The sequence below is a fragment of the Eubalaena glacialis genome, chromosome 5, assembly GCF_028564815.1.
Source record: "Eubalaena glacialis isolate mEubGla1 chromosome 5, mEubGla1.1.hap2.+ XY, whole genome shotgun sequence".
Classification (NCBI taxonomy): Eukaryota; Metazoa; Chordata; class Mammalia; order Artiodactyla; family Balaenidae; genus Eubalaena; species Eubalaena glacialis.
The window spans coordinates 80,578,033-80,597,704 of NC_083720.1; the positions used below are offsets into that span (position 1 = coordinate 80,578,033).

Consider the following 19,672-nt stretch of genomic DNA (forward strand, 5'->3'; position numbering starts at 1 on the left):
TAATTCCAATGAGTGGTCATCTCAGAGCCTATCTCCATGGACTATTTTTTTCTCTGAACATGTCACGTTTTTCTGACTATCATTATGTCAGGTAGTTTTGGGTTTTATACTGGATATCATGATGCTATGTGGTGGAAACTCTGGATTTCCTTTTATTTTGTCAAGTACTATTGGCTTCCTTAACAGTTGGATTCAAAATGCACAAAATCTTTCCCTTAGGTGGTAGTTCATATTTCAGTTAATTTATTTTGTCTTTATCTGGGTTACTTTGTGTCTTCCCCACATAGGTATATGTCAGGATAATCTAGTGATTTGCATAGAATTTATTCACATAATATTGTGTTTCCCTACCTGCTAATTATCTTTTAGAGATTCTACTCTCATTTTTTTTCTTTCAGTAGGTATGTTTGCCTTGATTTCTTACTCTGGTCTTTTATCCCATAGCGACTGTGAGTTTTCTATCAGAAGTTTTATCTCCTTGTATTAATATCACGGCCTACACTCAAACTAAAGTAATAAAAATGGGAAACTTACCCTGTGCTGTTCCTTTCCTCCGAATTTCCACTCACTTTTAGAATCTGTCTGCATGTTTTCACTCTCTGATACCTTTAGGTCATTGTTTTTTAAACTTTATCTAGAGTTTATAGTTCTTATCCTATGCAAATATTGATGTAGTCAGTGCTTACTCAGAATTACTATATATAGACCTTTTCTTGTATCCAATAATTTGTTTCCAAAAACTAGTAAGTATATTTCCTCTAAAGTTTTCTAAGAGACTAAATAGCCATAGCTGTCTCTGCTGCCATCCTTTAAAAATATCCTCTCCTCTCTGTCTCTCTCTCTGTCTCTCTCTATGCATATATATATATATATATATATATATACACATACACACACACACACACATGAACAATTGTACTGTCTAAATTGTACTGTTTTTGATGGGATGTTACTCCCTCTATCCTTTATTTTATACAGATGGAATGCTCCAACAGTATCAAACAGCATCATTTTTGGAAATTAGGTATGTTTACTGGATGTGGATCTGAATTCCATTTTCCATCTGGATTCTAATTAGGTAACAGACTTGCTGATTTCCCTATGTGTATTTAAGTCTAGAAGAATAAGATTGAGAAAAGAGATAGTAGGAGGGGAATACAGACAACAGTATAGCTGACTATACTATACAAATATGAGTGAGTTATCCATGGACGGAGTGGACACAAAGGGAAAGTGGACTGGAACTGTCTTGCTGCTCTGCATCATATCACTAGGAATGGAACTGAGAGGTTGGACAAAGTCAAGCGATAGTTAAACTTTCATTTCAGAGAACTGTGCACAGAGGCGGTTCCATAGGACCTACAAAGAATTCACAAATGGGTCCCATGAGGGAGCCAATTACTTGAATTTCTGTCAGATACAAAGTATTGAGAGCCAGTAAGAAATAACCAAAGAAACAGGATTGAAATCTTCACAAGATTTCTTAAAGGACAAGCAAACAAAGATTCAGTAGAGCATAGATGAAACAATTTACTGAAGGAAACTAAGTTTTAGTTTTAACTTGTAATTATTGATTGCTTAAAAATTGTATTTATAAGCATACTTTCATTATGCATATTTGACAACGTGATATAGTTATTAACACAGCCATTTTATCAGTAAGAAAGATAGGAGTTAACCTGGTTTTCTGAAACTCAAAGAACTAATTTTACTTTTAATTCCTTAGATTTCTTCTTTTTCCAGCTAAAATAACAGTAACAAGTCTCATAAGTAAAAAAGGATTGTAGAAGTTTAGAAGTAAGAGCTCCCATATGCTCCAGGGAATTTAAGGGAAGCTCCAGAGAAGGTGGTATTGAAATGCACACTGAATGAAAGGCAGGGGTTTCAGCTAAGAACAGTGTGGGAGGGAAAAGTCATTATCAGAATCTACGTGCAAAGGAGAAAAGATTGTGAATTTACAGGCACAAAGAAATGATAAATCAGACTGGAAGTGTATCATGGTGAAAGGAAGAAATGGCATACCAGGATAGAAGGCTTTGAGTGCTAAATAGAAGGCATCTTGTAATGCTTTATTGGTTTTTGTGACTTTAAGGCATTTAGCTTAATAGTAATGATATTATTATATTGTTTTGAGATGAAAAATCTTTGTTATAATTCATAATATTAGGAGTGACGGAAAGTAAGCTCATTCACGCAGGCCATATGATAAGCTCAATTCTTTCTGCAGACAGCGTGACAGAGAACTAGTACACAGGTGCCGAAAGTGTTGAGTGACCCTCTCAAAGGAAAAATAAACTTATTGCAAAAGAAAAATGTGTGTATCAAAATTTTCAAACAATTCTCAGAAAATACAAAAGACAATAATAAAATAGATTAGAGAAGAGAGAACTGACCCATAGTGTACACAGCATAGAAATATACAATACTATAAATGGAGTAGACCTAACAGGCATCTAAGGAACACTCCCTCCCTCCAAGAACAGCAGAATATGTATTCTTTTCAAGTGCACATGAAGCACTCTCCAGGGTAGACCTTATTTTAGGCTATGAAACATATCTTAGCAATTTTGAAAGGATTGAAATTATGCAAACTATGTTCTATCTCAATGCAATGAAATTAAAAATTAATAACAGAATATCTGGCAAATTTACAATAACGTAGCAATTAAACCACAACAATCTAAATAACCAGTTTGTCCAAAATAAATTACAAAATACTTTGAGATGAATTTAAATGAAAACACAACATTCCTAAACTGTTGGGTTACAGCTAAAGTAATACTTAAATGGATATTTATACTGTACACCTCTATAGTAAAAAAGAAGAAATATCTCAAATTATAATATGTTACCTCCATGAGAATAAGATTATATCTGATTGTTCTTCTTCCACAGTAATTACACCTAGAATCAGTTATTTTCTTCTCTATCTTCCAATAGTATGCCAACTCAGTTGCCTCTCACACTGTAGTTATATGACTTGTTAGCCTGACATTAATAAAGAATGGATGGAATTTTGCTCATTTTATTAAGCCTAATTTAAATGACCATTCATAATGTCTCTCAACTTCTCTGACTGATTATTTTGGTTCACTTGTCAGTATTATGTGATATGTTTTTGTACTTGGGTTTTACATAAAGTATATTTTAAAGGTGGGAATGCATGATAAACATCAATAACAACATGATCAACAACATAAAGCTCTTATGTACTATGTCTTGCTTTTTTATTAATTTGCTTTTTTCTTTTTTTATTGAAGTATATTTGATGTTCAGTATTATATGTTACAGGTGTGCAATATAGTAAGTCACAATTTTTAAATGTTATACTCCACTTACAGTTATTCTAATGTTTATTTGCTTTTTAATAAACTTCATCTTTTTGTGCTGTGCCTTGCTCATTAATAGCATTGTATTCCACACTGGTATGGTGATTACCTTGACTTTCACTGAGAATAGCTAGTATTGAGCAAAACTTTCCATAATTTTATGTGGTTATTTTAATGTTCTTTTGTCTTCAAAAGTTTGTCAAAAATGCAAGCTAAGTAATATTTAAAAGCCTTTATATTTTATGGATATAATTGAAATACAGCTGCATTATACAGATGATGGAAAAGATGGGTAACTATAAATCAATATTTTACATGATAAATTAGGTGTTTATTTTTTAAAATAAATGACCAATGTGTTGTAGATATTCATGCATGCCATTTGGAATTTAGTTTTGTTTCTATGTGGAGAGGATTTTAGAAAATATGGGCATTGGGTAACTTCTTGAAGGCTTATGTTCTCTTTTGACAGAGACATTTTAAAGGATTACTCTAAACAATTTTTAAATCAATAAGTAATTATCATGGTTCTTTCCAATCAAATAAATATTGACTTTGGAGAAGACATATGCGTTTTCTCTATTTCTGGGAAAGAATGCTGTGATTGCCATTTACCATCATTTCACGTTAAGTAAATTCAGATATTTGTTAAATGAAGTGATACAAAACATTTAAAAGAGATACACACTGACATTATATTGTTTTGCTGCAAGTTACAACAACATATTCTGGCTTTTTTAAAAAACTGGTCTTTGTGTATCAGTTTGTAAGAGATATTTTTAGACACTATGCTTGTGTGTTTATTTGAGGCATTAATACCAAAGCCTGACAGCATTATCTCTGCTGTTTATATCACTATAAAATTGGTTTATAGTGATAACAGTTAGTAATGTTAAGGCTAGATATATAAGAAGTAGTACTGATTGTTCCACAGTAAAGTTCACCTTATAGTGGCATTAATGAACAATATTTGTGCCATCATGCTTTATGGTATCAAGTAATTTCACTGTAAGAGAATAATAGTTATCCTGAATATTCTAATCTCATAGCTAAGATTTACATTCATGGTACATTTAAAAAGAATTTTATTTTATATTGGAGCATAGTTGATTAACAATGTTGTGTTAGTTTCAGGTGTACAGCAAAGTGATTCGGTTATACATATACATATATCTATTCTTTTACAAATTCTTTCCCATTTAGGTTATTTCAGAATATTGACCAGAGTTCCCTGTGCTATACAGTATGTCCTTGTTTGTTATATATTTTAATTATACTAGTGTGTACATGTCAATCCCAAACTTCCAATCTATCCCTCCCCCACATCCCTTCCCCCCCCAGCAACCATAAATTCATTCTCTGAGACTGCGAGTCTGTTTATGTTTTGTAAATAAGTTCATTTGTATCATTTTTTTAGATTCCGCATATAAGCGATATGATATGATATTTGTCTCTCTGTGTCTGACTTACTTCACTTAGTATGATAATCTCCAGGTCCATCCATGTTGCTGCAAATAGCATTATTTCATCCTTTTCAATGGCTGAGTAATATTCCATATTATATATATGTACCACATCTTTAACCATTCATCTGTCAGTGCACATTTAGGTTGCTTCCATGCCTTGGCTATTGTAAACAGTGCTCAATGTCACAATGATTCACAGGCTTTTCTGACCTCCTAAAGTTGTGAAGAATTTCTCTTTAAGCAAATATATTACAAGTTATAAACTTTAAAATATTTTGCAAAATTAGAATTAGTTTTTTAAGAATATTTTTTTCTTCTGAATGTTTTTTGGATATTCTATATTCTCGTAGGATATGAAAGCACAACTTTTGCATTTTACGTATAGACAATTTTGTGTAAGTCATTTTGTGATGATATTATAACCTTTTCATTTATTTTAAATGAATGTAATTCAAATATGAGTTCACTTATAACAAATGGTGTTTTTCCATGCTATAACATTCTAAGTCATGGATGTTTAATTACATTGTTGTAAATTGATTTGCAGTTACCATATCATAATATTGACCAAGTAACAGATAAGTTGAATTATTATTTGTCTATTACATTTGCCAAGATAGATTAGGATATACTTTGCTATTCACTAAACCAAAAATCTCAGATACATCACACTGAAGATTATTTCTTGCTCATGAAGTTCTAGGCAAACCTCTGGACACTTGTCTTCCATGAGTAATGATGGAGCCTAGGAAAGCCTTCATTTTCCTATAACTGCATCATGTTGAATAGGTGTCCTTACCATTTAATGTGACATGTTACAGAATTCTGGAGGGTCTCAAACTGGCAATTAAATACTTTGGCTAAGAGGTGATATATATGACCTCTGATCAAAACCTATTGTCCAACACTAGTCACATTCCTACTTCCAACCGCATGGAACTGGGAACTGCAATCTTCCATGTACTCCAAAGGTGTGGAAAGATGATATTATATTAGAAATAGTGACTGCCCATCAAAGCATTCATCTATGTTTAGCTAAAGGGAACATATATTCCTCCATATTTACCTGTTACAAAACAAGAATCTATAAGCTAGTAAGTAAATAAAATTTCCCTTATAAATTGGACACTTTCAAGTATTTTTCAATTCTTTCTAGAAATAAAGATATCATTATATTTAGAGCATTATTTGTTAGTAAATAGAACTAACATTCTTATAAAGAATTCACTATAAAAGAACCCAAAATATTCATGAGCATTTCGTATACCTGGCAGCATGTGGTTTACTATGTTAAATGATGTTAAAGCGATTTTTAATATATGAAAAGAAATCATACATCTAAAATTTTATTATTGGTTAATTTACCTCAGTATTATATTTAGGAAAAATAGTTATAATTGAATCATGTATTAGTTACACTAATTTTTTATTGCTAATTCAACTCTTTTCTCATTTTTTTCCTTTATATTAAATGGTGTTGCTCTGGCTAAATGGGGAGAAAGATATCCACCTGGCATTGAATAGAGTTGCATGAGCATCAGTAGAACTCCTTATTATACAAGTATTAAAGAAAATTTAAGACTAAAATACACAGTATTATGTTGGATGATAGACCTGGGCAAAAAAAAAAATACCAAAAGAAATTATATACGTCCTTCCTATAAATGACCTGACAGAGATCAGAAAATAACTGTGGGCAGCCCATGAAGAGCAGAATTGCTTAGATGTTCATAAGATGCCTCAGAAACATTTGCCTCTATTTTGTAAACTGTGCTTCTAGGCTTATATGGATGGGGGAATAAATATAGGTTTTCAAATTTTTCATTTTATACCTGCTACTTGGAGAATGCCTCTCAGTTCTACGGGAAATCTATGAAGAATAAAAAATTTCAAGTTTAGAATTTTTTTTCTCTCTCATTAACTAAAGCAATGTCTGGTAGTCCTGTATGTCTTTTCATTTATTTCATCTGATTTGTGATTGATCCAAGAAGCAATTTGTCCATGTAGTATTACACTTCTGCTTGTTCATTAAGATTCCTATGTGATTAAATGGTTTTCTTACTGAGTTTTTCTTATGATAATCTTATTTTTCTAAAGTTATTTAAAAAATTTTTTTTCTGGCTCTGTTTACTTAAATTTCTACAGTGAATTGAGCTGTTCTGAGGAGCAAAATGTATTCATGAGTATAACATGGTTTGCTAACATTGATGCTAACTCTAAGTTGCTTCATGGATATAAAGGTGATTGAGAATTATGTAGTATTCTTAAAAAATTGTTTCTGTTTAAAAATTTTTGAAAGCTAAAAGACAATTTCCCATAATATTTTCGATACAGTTCAAAAGGCAGGACCTCATTTATTTCATGATATATTTATATTGCTATTTAGGTATTAATCTGAATATTAATGATTATATTAACTTTTCTGAAATTTTACTTTTTTAAAATTTTTTTCATAAAAATGTATATAAGGTGCACAGCATGATCATTTGATATACATATACATAGTGAACTGATTGCTCCAGTGAAGTTAATTAACATCTCCTGACATAGTTATTAATTTTGTAATGAGATCACTTGAAATCTACTCTTTTAGCAAATTTCCAGTATTCAATTATAGTCGTCATAGTCTTCATTAGATGTCTAGACTTATTCAACATACACAATTGCAAATTTGTATCCTTTTACCAACAATACCCCATTTCCCCCATCTCCCTACCCTTAGTAACTAGACTTCTACTCTCTGCTTCTATGTATTTGACTTTTTGGATTTCACATATAAGTGAGCTCATGGAGTTTTTTTTGCTTTCTGTGTCTGGCTTATTTCATTCAGTATAATGTCTTCCAAATTCATGTACATTTTTGTGAATGGCAGGATCTCTTTCATTTTAAAAGCTGAATAAATAGCAGTTTCTTTAGCCATTCAACTGTTGATGGACACTTAGGTTGTTTCTACATCTTGGTTATTGTAAATAATGCAGCAATGAACATGGGAGCACAGATATCTCTTTGTGGTACTGATTTCACTTCCTTTGGATATGTACCAGAAGAGGGACTGCTGGATCATATGGTAGTTATATTTTTCATTTTTGAGGAAACGCTATACTGTTTACCATCATGACTATACCAACTCACATTCTCACCAACAATGCACAGTGTTCCTTTTCTCCACTTTCTAGTCAACTCTTGTTATGTCTTGTCTTTTTGATAACAGCCATTTTTACAGGTGTGAGGCAATATCTCACTGTGGCTTTGATTTACATTTCCCTAATTAATGATGTTGAGCACCTTTGAATATACCTGATGGCCATTTGTATGTCTTCTTTGGAAAAATGTCTATTTAGATCTTTTGCCTATTTTTCAATTAGATTGTATTTTTGTTGTCTTATTGGTTTTTATTTTTGCTATTGAGGTGTATGATTTCCTTATAAACTTTGGATATTAACCCCTTATCAGATATATGGTTTACCAATATTTTCTCCTATTCTGTAGGTTGATTTTTCATCTTGTTGACTATTTGCTATATAGAAGCTTTGTAGCTTGATATATTCACACCTGTTTATTTTTGCTTTTGCTGCCTGAGCTTTTGGCATCACATCCAAAAAATCATTGCCAAGGCCAATGTCAGAAGCTTTTTCCCTATGTTTTCTTGTAAAAGTTTTACAATTTCAAGTCTTACATTTGTCTTTAATCCATTTTGAGTTGATTTTTGTGTATGATGTGAGATAAAGTTCCAATTTTATTCTTAATTCCTTTTTTCCCTCTTTTATTCCCTAGATGATGCTAGGGAGAAATTCTGCGCTCTCTGACTTGCTCACAGTTATTTTCTGATCTCTGTCAGGTCATTGACAGGAAGGATGTATATAACTTCTCCTGTTCCTTATTTTTAAAGACTATTCTTCTATTAGTTGACTTAGATATGAAACTGAGTTGTTTATAAATACACCAGATCTTTATCAGGTATGTATAGGCTACAAATAAAACTGATGTCTAGTGAGTAAATATAGCTAGAAGGCTAGGTTCCATGAAGTGTGACAATAACTAGCTATAATAACTAGCTATGTGTCGCATATGCTCAGTGAAATTCACTGTTTACCTGAAAAATGAAAAATTGCTAATCTCCAAGAGTTCTTATAATTCCATTATTTAATTCAGAGTCCAGGGACTGGACATTTGTCATCAAAATGTCTCTAAATAAAATTTTAGCATTTCATTACACCTGATTAGAGGAACGTCACAGGGATGAGTCACCACAGATGATCAGCTACACACCACTGAAATAAGTAATCATAGAGTTTAAATTCTCCACCATAGATAATGCTAGGAAGAAATATTCATACATTCTATAAAGGGAAAATAAAACAGAATGTAAAATAAAGCTTAAATACAATACTCAGAACAGGTAGAATTTTTAAAAAATATATCACTTTGTTTCTTATGCTGTTGAATTATCATTTATTGTTAATTTTCCTCTGACTAACACTTGTATATATTATGAAAGTTGTAAAGGCTGTTTAACTGTACCTTGTAAGTGTATTAAACTGATTGGAAAGCATTGAAATCTTAGCATGAACTCTGACCAGAATGTGATGATGGAAATAGATTGTGCTAAAGGGCTTTTTCTTTTGCCTTGGAGTGACTCAAATGTCATATTCAGGTAGAGACATATAATTCTCTTGATCCTCAGTATACTTCTTAGATTATTGCATATATATTCTATATATATGCATATATATATGCACAGAGAGAGAGAGAGAGAGAGAGAGAGAGAGAGAGAGAAATAGACTTAAAAGCAGTCACTAGAGGAACAATTTGAGCATTCTTTTCCATTTAAATTCATTTCCTTGTGTGAGAAGGTCACTGAGTGGATGAAAGTGAGGCTGTAAACATTTTATATAAATTATTATGCATTTTTACAGGGAAGTTTGCAATATCCATCATTACTTACCCCACTGAGGATGTGCTCACTTGTGGGAAAGCTGCGAAGATCCTGCAAGTGCATGGACACAAGAGGTCTGTAAAGTGCTTTCCTCTGTTGAGAATCTACAACACACAGACTTTTCTGCCAGTGGCTGCTTGAGACTGAGGTACAAACTTGGCTGGTAATGTTCACTTATTTAAAAATCTTATCATAGGAAAGCTAAATTCTCCCAGAGCACGATATATCGACATAATTTAAAGGGCCTGGTTCCAAATCTGTCTTTCTGGAATTTTACTCTGGATATAACTTTTTTGACCATCTCTGCTTTCAGGGACCCCACAAAAGGACCCCCAATTTTCAACCTGCACTTTCAGCCTCAGCCCAAATCATAACATTTGTGTTTATATTTAAGCTTTGAATTTTGCATTTTATATTTAACAGCTATAATTTACTTTTTATTACTTATTTGGATGAGATTATTTTGGTTTTGAATCAATATTATTTTTCAAATTCAATCTTTTTTGAAAAATCATTGTTGTATTTTATCTTTAGGTCTGTTTTGTTTAATCTCACTGTATGATATTATCATTTGCTTTGAGATTTTACATTATTCTCTTACAATAGTCAACTTATTAGATTGAGTTTTTTTCAAATTAATTAATTAATTAATTTATTTTTGGCTGTGTTGGGTCTTCGTTTCTGTGCGAGGGCTTTCTCTAGTTGCGGCAAGCGGGGGCCACTCTTCATCGCGGTGCTCGGGCCTCTCACTATCGCAGCCTCTTTTGTTGCGGAGCACAGGCTCCAGACGCGCAGGCTCAGTAGTTGTGGCTCATGGGCCTAGTTGCTCCGCGGCATGTGGGATCTTCCCAGACCGGGGCTCGAACCCGTGTCCCCTGCACTGGCAGGCAGATTCTCAACCACTGCGCCACCAGGGAAGCCCTAGATTGAGGTTTTTAAGGACAGTTTTGGATTTATGGAAAATGTATGAAACAAGTACAGAGCTCCCAGCTCCCTGGCACAGTTTCTTCTATTATTAACATCTTACACCAGTATGGTATATTTGTTACAATCAATGTACCAATGTGGATATATTATTATTAACTAAAGTCTACATTTTATTCATATTTCCTTATTTTTTACCTGATATCCTTTTTGTGTTCTGGGTTCCTATCCAAGATAACACAATGAATTTATTTGTTATATCGCCTAAGGTTCCTCTTGGCTATGCCAGTTTCTCAGACTTTTTTTTTTTTTTGAATGACATTGACAATTTTGAGGTGTACTGGTCAGGTATTGTATAGACTACCTCTTTATTGACATTTGTCTGATGATTTTCTTATGATTAGATTGGTGTTATGGTTTGCCACAGGAAGACCACAAATGTACATTTCCATTTTCATCACATCATACAAAGGGTACATTAAAAATATGACATCACTGTTGAAGTTGACCTTGATCATCTGGCTGAAGTAGTGTTTGTCAGGTTTCTCCACTGTCAAGTTACTTTTTTAACCCCCTTAGATTGACTTTTTATTGCTATATTTCACTTTTCCTTTTAGTTGTCTATTTATATATTTTAAATTGTTACCTTTGATGTATTATCACTTATTTTATATCTATTTTCCTTTCTGAAGAAATACTGGTTAAATATTTAACCAAATACATTTTAATCTGGATCATGTATTTTCTACTTAGATACTTAAACTGATACTATTATCCAAGACAATGTGGAATGGAATAAATAATAAAAATTGGATCAATACTTAATTTTGCTCAAGTTCTTTTTTATGAAGTTTTTTCCTTTATAGTTCTTGCTTTCTGTGACCTGTCTGCAAAAGGGTTACCTAATCCCAACTGATGGAAATATTTTACTAAATTTCTGTTTAATATGTTATTGCTTCAACTCTGCCTTGTTTTGACAATTTCAAGAAATAGCAAATGGATATATAAGTCCATTTCCAGGTCTCTATTCTGGGCTCTCATGGATCCAATTTTTATTATTTATTTCATTCCACATTGTCTTGATTAATGTATGTTTTCGTTACATTTCTGAGTAAGGCAGTGAAAGTCTTAGTAACTTTTTTTCTTTTCCAAGATGGACTTAGATATTCTAAAGCCCTTTTCTTTTTCATAAAAATTTTATAATCAGCTTGGAAATTTCAACAACAAGAAAAGAACAAAAAGGATGCTGGGATGATGTTTGGGACTGTATTGGATTTTTAGGTCAATTGAAGAAAAATTGACATCTTAGCAATTTTGAATCATCTAATCCAACATATATTTCTCCATTCTCTTAAATCTTTTAAAATTCTTTTCAATAATAAGTTTTGATAAACATTTCAGAATTTTAGTCAAAACCCCTGAAACCAGGCCTTAGGAGGTAGGGCCACCTAAATATAAGGTCCTTACCCTCCAAGTAAGTCTTCACTTGAATAAAGCTATATCAAGGAGTAACTGGAAACTGAAGTAGACCAGGCATATAAAACCAAAACCTAACAACATTAGAAAAAAAAGGATTTGTTTCAAGCTTAAATTAGATTGACCAAGTACTAGCAAGTAGATGAAACTCCTGAAACTCTTGTGCATTGTTTTAGAGATATAAATTGCTACAGCTACTTTAGAAAACTCCTTAGCAGAATCTAATAAAATGTTTTCTTACACTATGACCCACAATATCAATCCTAGATACATACCCCTAAGACACTGAAACTATATGTCCACCAATTAAACAAGCTAAGTGCAAATAATGTTTACAACAGTTTCATTCATAGAAGTCTCAACATGGAAACAACCTAAATATCATCAGAAAAATGGGTAAAGGTTTTGGTGCATTCACACAATGTCATACTACACATCAGTGAAAAAGAATGAACTAGGGATAACATAACAACACAGGTGAATTTCACAGAAATAATATTGAAAGAAGCCAGGCATAAAATACTATACACTGTATGACTGTATTTGTATTACATTCAAATACAGAAATAACTGACCTATGGTCATGGAGGTCAGAGAAGTGGTTAATATGAGCAACATATTGCCTGGAAGGTGATGTGAGGGAGCCTTCTTAGGTATTGAAAATGTTCTCTATCCTAATCTAGCTAATGACTATTTAGGTATATAACATATACAAAATTAATTGAGCTAGGTTTAAGATTCATGAAATTTACTGTGTGAAAATTATACATCAGTTTAAAAGTAAAGAAAAACACATAAAATGATTAGATTCCAAGTCTTATTCTCCACTATAGTCAGAACATAAGTAGTAAGACAGCTCTTTTGGAAGCAGGAGATCAGATGATTCTCATGGGGAGAAAGCGAAGAGTCCTAGAGAAAAGACTTCCAGCTACTGAAATCTGGGAAACACTCCATTAAAAGAGTTGGTGCTGCAGCAACCCCTGTGAAATGAACCCAAACAGTTGACTAGCTCCATGCACAGCCCAAAATACCTGTCATTATTTTAGTACTTTCCTTTTTTTAATTTAAAGAGATAATCAAGGATCAGAAGTTATGAGAGAAAATAGAAAAACATAATAATCTCCAAAATATGGAATAAAGGAATTCAGAAGAAACAATGCTATTTAAAAAAAACAGGAGAACTTAAACAAACAAACAAAAAAACCAATAAGATGACAAGTAGGATGACAAAGGAAAGTCTGGCATCAATGAAGTAAGTCAGAAAGAGAAAAACAAATACCACATGCTAACAAGTATATATGGAATCTAAAAAAAAAAAAGAAATGTGGTTCTGAAGAAACTAGGGTCAGGACAGGAATAAAGATGCAGATGTAGAGAATAGACTTGAGGACACAGGGAGGGGGGCATATATACACTACCAAATGTAAAATAGATAGCTAGTGGGAAGCAGCCGCATAGCACAGGGAGATCAGCTCAGTGCTTTGTGTCCACCTAGAGGGGTGGGAGAGGGAGGGTGGGAGGGAGATGCAAGAGGGAGGGGATATGGGGATATACATATATACGTATAGCTGATTCACTTTGTTATACAGCAGAAACTAACACACCATTGTAAAGTAATTATACTCCAGTAAAGATGTTAAAAAAAAAAAAAGAACAAATGCAGGTTTTTGTGAAAAGAAATGAAAAGATGCTCTTAGGACAAAAGAAAGGTAATAGCCAAAGTAAACAAAATATTTCAATAGAAGAATTGAAAGACAATGCCAAATAAACTCCCAAAAGATAGTGGAAAAAAAAGACAAATAGATAACATAACAAGATAATTAGAAAATTATTAGAAGACTTCTGATGTCAGAATGATATATCTTCTAAGACAGGACAGTACATAAGAGAGAGGAGAGAGACTTCCCTGGCTGTCCAGTGGTTAAGACTTCACCTTCCAATGCAAGGGGTGCAGGTTTGATCCCTGGTCAGGGAGCATGCACATGCCTCCCAGCCAAAAAACCAAAACATAAAACAGAAGCAATATTGTAACAAATTCAATAAAGACTTTAGAAATGGTCCACATCAAACAAACTTAAAAAAAAAAAAGAGAGAGAGAGAAGAGTAATATACCAAAGTAGTTGTGGATTCTAAGAAAAGGGGAAGATCCTGAGGAAGAAAAATTTTGAAGATTTGCATTTCCTTTAGTGGAAACCCTTACATTACTGTATCTGCCTTGATTTTCTTAAAGTATTTTCATTTGCTTTGTGTTTGTGTTCTATGGAGTAATTTAATGGCTTATTTTGCTTCCTTAACAACACCTAATTTTATACTAAAAAATTAAGGAGATTAAGGAAAGATACTGTTGCATATACAATTAAAGAAAACAGTGCAATTTTAGTAAAATGAAACTAGTTTTATTCACATTTTATCATGAAGCATTTTCTGTTAACTGACATTGCTATACTACTACATTGTAGAGAAAATTGAACTTCATGAAAATGATTCTAATGTTCTGTAAATTTTGGATGTACCTTTACGGTCACTATATTCTCTTAAAAATATACTTTGGGAGCTTCCTTTTATTTATAGCAAGAGAGGACATATTCAAAGATAAAAGCAAACAAACATAAATGGTATTTCTTTAGTTTAGGTATCATCATCTTGAAACTATTGAGTGACTTCTTAAGAGACATGTGGATTGGTGAGATAGAGAGGTCACATTTACAAATAAATAGTAGTCAGTAGTTTACTGGAAGTAATATCCAGCTTGCTTCAAAAAACTCCAAGTGATTTATCAAATTAAATTGTGATTATGATTATATTATTATCATTTATTATGTTCTATTTGGTAAAAATTCAAATACAATAATATGATAATTTCATATGTCTGAAATACTTAATATCCTAGAATATTTATCTCTTCAATCTGATAGCAAACTCTTTATAAAATATTGGGTTGATATCATGGATATCAAAATAAAATCATAACGAAATTTTGACACATGACAATGCTCTCCACGCCCTTCATGCCTGTCCAGAGAATCTCTTGACTGACTTATGGAGAGCTGCTCCGCAAATTCCCTTGAAGAGGATGTCATAGAGTTAAATCACCATTAACTCTAAAAGTAGAGTAAAGCCATTTCTCTATTTTTTACAGTCTCTAAAATTCATTTTTTCTGAAGGAAGTTTGGAAACTAAATCAGTACATAATATAGATGCTTTCAATACTAGCAGACCAATGCAATAAGAATAAGACCAATGCAATAACTTAGAGGATCTTTTTACACTGCTCATACTAAGCCTTAATCTTCATGTACGTTACTTAGAATTTCATATTACTTGTTATAGTATGTTTAAAGTTCTTACAATGAATATTTGTTGTTATAGGAAGCCTAGGACCTACCTAATATGTCTGCAAATCATATTGGATATTCTCCTTGAGAGCCATCATTTTTTAAATTAGCCCATTCGTGTGGTTCATGAAGTATTAACACCTTCCTGCCACAAATATACACATATTTATGTTGAGCGCATAACATAGCTCTATCATTAAGATTTTTTCATCTCAAAGGTGTGGCAGTTAGGTCCAATAGGACCAATGCCCTAAGTTGTCAGGATGATTTTCTATGTGGAGAATCATGTGGGAATCATGAGAAAGAGATGCTCTCATTCTCTTGTAATATGTTTGTTAACTGTAAAAATGATATAAGTCCAGAGTTGCCAGAAGTCCTCAAATGCCTGTGAATTAAACCAACACAGATGGAGGTAGAAAGCTAGAAATGTATTTCTGATAAACATTGAACTTCTAGACCTCAAGTAATGCCTGAGTCAGCCATCTCTTTGAACTTGAGCTTCTATATCATCAGCCAAAATATCCTAATATAGGGTTACTTAAAGTGGATGATGCCATTGACCACTTTTGATGTGTGAGCTTGGCTAAATTAGATAGGTAGAAGGCAGTGTAAGTCTACAGATCCCAACCTGTGAGAGTGACAGTACATTTTACATGGAAGCAAAATGGCAGAGTAAGCTTTCTCACCCATTGTACCCAGGAGCTTATATTTTAAGGCATTTGTTAGGTAAGTATTAGATTGTTGGAGTTTCTTTACTAATTGTTGTGTCTTTAAATAAGGCTTTATAAAAAAAAAAAAATGGACAAACTTTGATTGAAGTTGGCCCATGTGGAAGCACAGAGGAAGAAAATTACAGCTTTACTAGTGTTATAGAGATAGTCTCAGTGGCATTCACTAGCATAGTCTTCTAATGATGAATTTTGCAGTATCTCAAACTTTAAGGATTGAGGATTCAATCCATAGAGATTAAGAATTCTCCATCCATCCAATAAGGATGGATGCAATAACACTGGAAGCTGGGAGAAGCCTAGCCATACCACCCATAAATATGTATTTTTCCCTTTCCTTCTAGCATGACAAAAAATAACTCTTAAGCTCATTAAGATGGCCATCAACATGGAAGAGATTCCCTGACCTAAGCTATTGTTTCCCATTGTTCTGAGGTAGAGGCCAAAAAAGAGGACATCTGGCTGTCAACAGTCCAAGGTGAACCCTTAGGCTTGAGTTATGCAGTCAAGAGCCTGTGCCTTGGCTCTTTCCCATCTGTGTTCTGATTGCACTCTTGCCTCCATTTTATGGCTGCCAAAAGCAGCAGTGGTAGTGGAAGGCTTTGTTGCCTCTGTTTGTCCTTTATTGTTGATAACATGGCAATTACCCCAACCCATCCACAGGCTCAATACTCATTCAGATCATCTGCTGGGGAGTGGTCACATCTCTCTCCTAAGAAAACTTCTAAGAACATAGCTTTGCAAAACCAGTGAGCCCTTTGATTGATATTCACTTTTGCTTCCTATTCATGTGGTAATGCTGTACTATCCTGGGAGAATCTTCAGCTGTGCTGGCTGAGAGGTGGAAATTTTTGACTGAATGGGACTGTTCTTTTGCATGACCACCTCACCTATTCTTCCAAGTGGTGGCAGAAGCATGATGTCATCAGTATTGAAAGAGATTATATTCTCTGTATATAATGCAGTGACTACAGTCTAAGGATTTCAAGAGAAAAAATTGTTGGAAGATGTGCTACATTGATGCTAAAATAATTCCAAATGACAAATATAACATGAACAGGAAATAAGTGATCATCTACATTTTTCTGCGTATTCTGGGTAAGACTTGCATTTGTGTTTAACATCAAAAGAACAATAACAATCCTTGAGAGAGTCAATGGAAGGCAGAATCCATGGGTGGCCCAATGCATGATGCAGCATACAGGCAATTATATAACCAGTGTTAAATGGCATTAGGGACAAGAAGATCTGTATGCTTTCAATGCAAATGAGTACCAAAGAGCCATGGCATTGTTAGTAGTAATTATATTGCTTCCTTTTTATCATAGTGGGATACATGAAGTTAGCCAGGAACCTACTGTAATTTTTATTCTCCAATAGATAACAGAAAGAGATGATACCTAAACACAATGAAGACTCTCCACCTGCATTGAGTGGACAATAATTAAATACATAAAAACCTCTTCTCTACCAATTCTTCTGAATTTTCACTGATTAATCACTTTATCTCATATGGACCAATGGATATAGAAAGGTGCCTTGGAAAAAAATATTTGCCCTAAGTTCTCACATCCTAAAGTCAGGAGAATAAGAACAAGAGACAACCGAGGAACACAATTAATGAAATTAGTTTATTTCATAATAATTCACAATTAATGAAATACTTTTGCACTTTGTTAAAAGAGACTGATGTGGTAAAGCTGTCCTAAATTCTAAGTACCATATAAGATATACTCTCTGAAAGCCACAGATACACCAAGGATTATTTTGTCCTTTGAGTCCTGGTTATATTGCTTATTCTGGGCAATAAAACCGTATTGTCAAAATTTATTTTTAAATAGTTGTAAAATCTCCAGTTTCCTGAGAGTGTCTCTCTTCCTTGAATCTGAAAGAATTAGAGAAACATAGGGACTACCCATCTGACCAATGTAATTTGCAGTACTTTGTGTGGTAGTGGTTTTATGGAGATACTGCCTTGATCCCAGGATGGGGACATTGTGACTCTGGCTTAAATGTAAAATCCTTGTTTCTCAGAGAAATACAACCTGGATGAATATGTTTCCAATAGGCTGATATGGATATGATATATATGAATATGATATATGATACTGTTGATTCAATATTTCCTTTGAATGTGTGTTCACTTTTATCATGGCAAACAGATCCCTTTCACAAGAGTGGTCGTATTTTGGTTGCATTTCAAAAGTGAGCAGGAGATCATGAGTGTTCAATCCACCACACATTTTTAAACTCCTCCTGAGCTATATGGGAGTTTTGTACTTTAGCAAGCAGTGAATTAGGTTTCCAATGATGTGAAGAGAAGAGGGCAGACAGTTTCAGATGGCTAGTGCCACAGAAGCTAAGGGTCAATGTTTGTAGAGGAAGGAGTGGGTACAGTATACAATCTCAATTATTAAAAGTCAGTAGACAGGAAAACAGCCAAAACGGTAACAGATGAATGAAATGACTCTGTTGGCATGAGCAAGTACTGTAAGCTTTTTCAGAGCTCCCAAGGGCAAATACATTATTAGTAGATTTGTATCTATTAGGAGCATGCCATGGGATTAAGCTGCTGTGAGTTTATTCTACTCTATTTTTTTCATCTTCTATTTTTAAAAGGTTGAAAGAGCAGAGCTTCATAGTTAAATCACCTCTTTCATTACTTGAAAATAGTGTTTCTATAAGAACACATTAGTTTTCAGTTCACCTGAATGTAATTACTTACCTTTATATTTTTTCCTAATTATTCTGTACTGCATTCATATATTTAGAATAGAAACAATACTGTTTTTCTTTCCAGGGGAACTGAAATGATCATACATTTCTTGCAGCCTAACTTTTTTTCCCCTTTGGCTAGTTATAGTGCAATAGATATCAGCTTTGTTTCCAGCATTCTATTGTTAATGCCTCATGCAGGATTCGTGCATGATTATCTCAGTTTAGTGTTATTAATTTAACACAAACATTAGCAAGAAGAACCAATTCACCAAACCTAATGACTGGTCATAATGCAGTACAATCAAATGTTACTTTTTACACCAATTTTTTATGAAAAATTTATCTCAAAACACATTTTAAAGTTAAATGGCATCATTATAGAGTTAAATATCATCTTGCCATATCAGCTAATAAATTACAGCTGAGAGAGAAATTAACTTATCTACAAATAGTCTAAAAAAAGGTTTATGGGATATGTATTTCAATTGGGTGAGAAATTCTAGAGGAGAGAGAAGCAATGAAATCACTGAAATGTCTGGGAGCTATGGCTGGAGCTTTATGAGAAAGGTTTTAGTTCATGTTTTTTTGCTTCATGCACTCTGAATTGCTTTGTGAACTTGGGTAAGATAACTTAATTTTCTATAACCTAGGTTTGCCTAGCCAGTAAATTAGGACAGAGCACAGGTTTAGAAAGGGTGTCTGCTTCTATTAAAGGAAGTGAGCTGTTGTGTTATGGGAAGACTATTTTTCACCTTTTCCT

The 19,672-nt window shown here is 33.3% G+C and overlaps 1 long non-coding RNA gene across 1 annotated transcript in view; it reads left to right on the forward strand.

The window, feature by feature from the left end:
• Window positions 1–19,672, forward strand: part of LOC133092179 (uncharacterized) — a 243,687-nt gene that overhangs the window by 76,718 nt on the left and 147,297 nt on the right. The window contains exon 2 of the long non-coding RNA XR_009701032.1: window positions 9,712–9,879. This is a non-coding gene — a long non-coding RNA (uncharacterized LOC133092179). The remainder of the gene's footprint in view (window positions 1–9,711; window positions 9,880–19,672) is intronic.